Source organism: Apium graveolens, chromosome 7, assembly GCF_009905375.1.
Source record: "Apium graveolens cultivar Ventura chromosome 7, ASM990537v1, whole genome shotgun sequence".
Taxonomy (NCBI): Eukaryota; Viridiplantae; Streptophyta; class Magnoliopsida; order Apiales; family Apiaceae; genus Apium; species Apium graveolens.
The window spans coordinates 7,528,815-7,534,814 of record NC_133653.1 but is presented as its reverse complement, the minus strand read 5'-3'; positions in this window follow the sequence as shown (position 1 = coordinate 7,534,814).

Here is a 6,000-nt window from a genome sequence, read left to right as displayed (position 1 = left end):
CCATGGTCTGAAGGAATATATTGTCTTCAATCTCATAAAATTATTCTCCATATATGTTGACAAAGTGAGTTACAATACTTGTTGTTCCTAGCCTAGCCCCCGCTGCAGAAATGTCACTTTTTGGAAATATTTTAAATAGATCCGGGACTTATATCCAGGCCCAAGATTTGGCACCGATGTTGAACACTTTCAAAAATTATTTCTCTGTGGCTCATTGATGAGATGCACTGCAGAATGCACTTGTACATTTGTTGAAAACCATTTAGTTCATTTACATCAAAAGGAGGTATCATCTTTCACCGGTTTAACAGATTTTGACGAAGCTGATTCAATCACCATCTAAGTTGGAGACTTTTCCATCAAGTCTCCCAACACAAGTCTAACCGTATACTTACCTCTATATAAAGGGGTCTACCCATCAACCTAGAATTATGTTTTTGGCTTGATTTTCTACCGCACAGAGATACGTAGGTATCTTGTAAGGACCGATAGTCCCGAACGCAAGAGCAACCAATAAAGTTCAAAGTTATCAAACCTTAGCATTAATTACTAACGCACTCTAATTTTTATTGAGGGTCTCGTACGAAATTTTAACTAATTGAGGGCCATGTGCGAAATTTTAAAATTGGGCTCATAATCTTTACTTCAAGAAGAAATTCAAGTAACGGTGTCTAAACAAAATTAACTATTAAAAAACATTATAAACCATAAATAAATTTCAATATATTCACTTAAAGAGATTAGTTTATAACGAAATAATCATCAATATTTAACATTTCTTATGACATAGTTGTTCGTAAATAAAATTTGTACAACTTGAGTTTGGAAAAACTCTTGTCTATAAGTGCAACGGTAACCGGAATAGTTATTAAAATTTTATTTATAATTTTTACATTATGAAATCACGAAAATTTTTGAAGAACTTTAATGAATCTAATTCTCCTATTTCATCCAAATTTCTTTTTTTAAGAAAAACTTGACCAATTTCTTTTCTTAAGAACTAAATTTTTTGTTGCCCAATAAAATAATTGTTTAAGGAGGTTGGATACAATTACTAAACAAATCAATGTAGTATGAAAGTAAAGTAAGAACAGATGAATCAAATAACAGTTTATGTTGATCTTTACTAAACTGTTACAAAACTCTCTTAAGAACAATAATCTTAAGAGCTTATAGATTATACGAATACTCGAGTTCTGCGCACCACATTGTGATAACTTATTCCGTGTTTATATACTACACAGCTACAAATCAGTCCTCTATCAATTACAAGATATGTTACAATATAATTCTAACACTTTACATATCTAAATAAATTACGATCCAATATATCAGCACCTTCTGATTTATCTCGCAGTCCTGAGTTATCATCCAAGTCATTCTCAACGGATAGCTTGATCAACGGATATATGATATAGTTTCAACGGATAATCATTTGTATATATCAACGAATGACTAAAGATCGTCAACGAATGATAGCGAAGCTTTCAACGCATAATCATATCACAGTAGTTGATCATATCCTGATTGTTAGACAAATCCTGATTCTCGACTTAGCCAATTCTCAACAATCTCCCACAATTTATGCTTTGCAGAATAAGCATGAATTCTAATAAGATTCTCTAATGCCAAAAACCAGATAGACAAAATAAGTAGTGTAAAATTTACTTTATTTCAGACTTTGATCTTCATATTTCTTGATAAATTCTGCAATATCTCTGAACAAAGGCTTTAACTCTGTCATCATTCTTTTCTAAGACATACATTTAACACGAACTGCTTATTATCGATCTCTCTCTCTCTCTCTTCCTACAAACCCTAACTTTTTGAATGGCTAACACTGAGTCTGCTTCTTCGCTATATGCGATTAAGTACATGTTTAATCACAAGAATTTTCCAGCTAATAACTTTAAAGCCCTCTTTGCATGAAGCTGATAATCCTGATATTTTCAGGGTAATTCATGATTTTTAGCCCAAAGTGATATTGGGTATTATCTAACTACTCCTTCTACAATTTGGTTTAACAGATTATACAGATATGGGAGAATTTGATAGTTGATGCTGAGAAAGGGGTCATTCTCTTCACATACAAAAAACAGGACTATGAGATAAATGCTACTGTGGTTGAGGCAGTTTTGAAATTGCCTGCGTTGAAAGGCAGGATTCCAGTTGTGACTCCCATTACAACACTCTTTGACTGGGTCAAAGATATTGGTCATATTGTTGGGTTCACTAAGCAGAGTTTTTCTGAATAAGGTATCTAATTTTAATGCTCTTCCATTATCGTCACTACATATATGTTATTCATTGATATTTAGTCATACTTTTGATTATGGTAACAATATTATACAATTCCTGATAGCTCGATTTAGTGATAAAGCTGGTGGTGTTTGTTACATTAGGTTCTTATAATTGATTTTTACATATCTTTTACCTGGTGAAAGTTTTGAAAAAGATAAATTATTGATGATCTTTCAAATCAATTTTAAATCTCTGACTAATTTTTTTTAGCAAAAAGGAAAGATACTTTCTGGAGAGGAACAGTTTTATCACAAGAATTGTGGTTGTTTTTGTTTAAGAAAATGCCTGACAAATATAATTTTTCAACTCCTGACGCTGTGGAACAGGGCACATCCAACCTTGTTCGTGACCAAAGTGTTCATTTTTCTTCACTCAAACTGAAACACAATATCACCTATGATTCTTATTAAAAGGAATCGGTTGCAAAATCAAAGACAATAGCTAAGTCTGATTTGTCTCAGAGACAATCAGGTTTAAAGGTTGTTTCACACTCAACTATATCTTTAGAGTAACAAGGTAGAGTAACAAGGTGGAGTAAGGAAGAAAAGTGTTTCATCAGTAACAAAAATTAAGGAGATTGCAGAAAGAAAAAGAAAATTAGAGCTGGTGTTAAGCTGGTTGATAAATCATCAAACTCTAAAAGTGACAGTGATGATCCAATTGTGTTCAAGAAGCCTGCTAGACCAATGGAGGTTACTGGTCCTAATGCAGAAGAAGACCAAAATTTTATTGCAACTGCTAAACCTAAGAAAAGAAGACTAATGAAGTTAGCATAAAAGGTTCATAAAAAACCAAATGGTCTTACAGTATTGGCTGATATTGCTCTGGATCAGGAATCTCCAAATCCTGACAAATCATTGTCAAATCCTAACAGGTCTCAAGTAATTCCTGACAAGATAGTGACAATTCCTGATCAGAGAGTTACTACATCTCACACAGCCAAGATAGTTGAAATTGCTAAGAAAGTTGGTCTGCAGAAGTCTATCAAGAGAAAGGCACAGACTTCATCAGTTTCTCAAAGCAAGAAGACAAAACTTCAATCATCACAGAAGAGGTACAATACACAAGAACCATCTTCTCAAGGTTATAACAACTTTGCTGATAAAGATATCAATAAATCCATCAATAACACTACTCCAGTTAAGTTTGTTGGAACTGATGAAAGAGGAGTTGAGTTTGTATATGAATTTGGTTCTACCTCTAAGAACAATGTTGAAGAGAAAGCTGAACCTAGACTCCCTGCTAAAAAGAAAGAAGATCATAAAATGCATGAAAAGAAAAGTAAAAATATAGGACTTCTCTCTAAGAGTCAGTTAGACAAGAAGATATGTGTAGGTAACTTCTAAGACTCCCAAACCTAGGTCTAAGAGAGGTAGAAATGGAAAAAAATGAATAAATAAGATAAACAACTATAAGTACATTCCTAATGCTCCTAGGAAAGCTTGTTTTAACTGTGGTAATACTAATTATATTGTTATTGATTGCAGGATTCCTAAAAAGAAAGTTTCTAAAATTCCTGAGTCTGATATTAGTGGTAGATCAGTATTATCATAATCATAGTTTGTATCACAACAATTGTGATCTTTTGCCAAAATTTAATAAAATTATTGTTTTAAAAGAACTGCTAAACTGAATGTGCATACATCTTATAGAGTTAAAAATGTCGAGACAAATCCTGATGGAGTAAATCCTGATGGATCAAATCCTGACAAAAAGTCTGCCAAAGTAAAAATCCATAAGATGTCAAAAAGGACCCAACAAGTGTGGGTTCTTAAAAATTCTGACTGATTTCCATATTTCCGATTACAGGAAAACAAGAAGAATGTTCTTATCTTGGAAAGTGGTTGTTCATCACATATGAATAGAACTAAATCCTTGTTGTCATAATATAAGGAGAAGGCTGGCCCAATGGTTTCCTATGGAGATGGAAATATAGGAAAAATATTGGGATATATCAATATTATCATTTGAAATGTCATCATCTCAAACATAGCTCTGATACCACTTGTTGCCTTCTTACATGCCTTTTCATTCTCATGCATGCAAACTAACTCAGCTTATAAGAAATTATTTCTTTCTTTAAGCCTTTTATTATCGGCAATCAAACTATCACATACAATAGTCTTACTTTTAAAAGTAACATGCAAAAAGTATAAGAAAGTTTTCAGTTCAGATAAATTATCAATATTAACAGGAAATATAACTGAAGGTACCTTATCAGTTCCTGAGGCATTCTCTCCATGAGTTGCCATGAGTGCATAGCATTCATCATCATTGACGGTTCCTGATGAATCCATCCAGTCACTGTTGGAGTTTGTTGTGACCAAAGCTTTTCCAGTTGTCTTGGGCTCATTCTTCTCATTAGCTACAACCGTGATACCTCCTTTCTTCGGCACACACTAAACTGGACTCACCCAAGAACTGTCAGAAATGGGATAGATGATCCCTGCATCCAGCCATTTCAGAATTTCCTTCTTCACAACTTCTTTCATGATTGGATTAATCCTTCTCTGTTGCTCAACAGTAGGCTTGCTACCTTACTCTAGTAGAATTTTATGCATGCAATAAGAAGAGTTGATTCCCTTAATATCTGCTATTGTCCATCCAATTGCCGATTTGAACTCTCTCAGAATTCTTAAGAGTTTTTCCTCATCACTACCTGAAAGGTCAGATGCAATAATCACAGGAAAAGGAGATGCATCATCTAAAAAAGCATACCTTAAGTGTTCAAGCAATGGTTTAAGCTCAAGTGTAGGAGCTTCCTCAAAAGATGGCTTGAGGCGCTTTGGAGATTTGTTCAGCTCCTTCATTCCAAGAGATTCAAAAGGAATATCCATCTTCTGCTTCCAAGGAGAAGAATTCAGATATTGAACTGCTCATCACCTTCATCATCTTCACTATCTTAATTCCCCAACAAGGCCTTTTCTAAGGCATCAGACCTTAGCAATAGATCAAGTTCTGAAGTAACCACAGAATCGACCAACTCCACTTTTAAGCACTCCTCATTTTCCGTAGGGAATTTCATGGCATTAAACACATTGAAAGTTGGATCATGATCCAGCACTCGCATGGTGAGCTCACCCTTCTGCATATCGATCAAGGTTCGGCCCGTAGCCAAGAATGGTCTTCCCAAGATTATGGGAATCTTCTTATCCTCCTCGAAATCAAGAATTACAAAATCGGCAGGAAAGATGAGTTTGTCCATATTGACCAAGACATCCTCCAAAATGCCTCGTGGATATGTAATAGAACGGTCGGTCAACTGCAAGGTCATATAAGTAGGCTTTGGATCAGGTAAGTCCCACTTCTTGAAGATTGACAAAGACATCAGATTGATGCTAGCTCCCAATTCACATAAGCATTTGTCAAATGACACTTTTCCAATGGTGCAAGGAATAGTGAAGTTTTCGGGATCTTTAAGCTTTGGAGGCAACTTCTGTTGCAGCACAGCACTGCATTCCTCCGTAAGAGCAACTGTCTCTAAGTCATCAAGATTTACTTTCCGAGAAAGAATACCTTTCATAAACTTCGCATAACTAGGCATTTATTCAAGAGCTTCAACGAAAGGTATGTTGATATGAAGTTTCTTGAACACCTCCAAAAAATTCTCAAACTGCTTATCCAGATTTTTCTTCTACAGCCTCTTAGGAAAAGGAGGTGGAGGATAGATCTGCTTCTCCCCCGTATTACCCTCGGGAG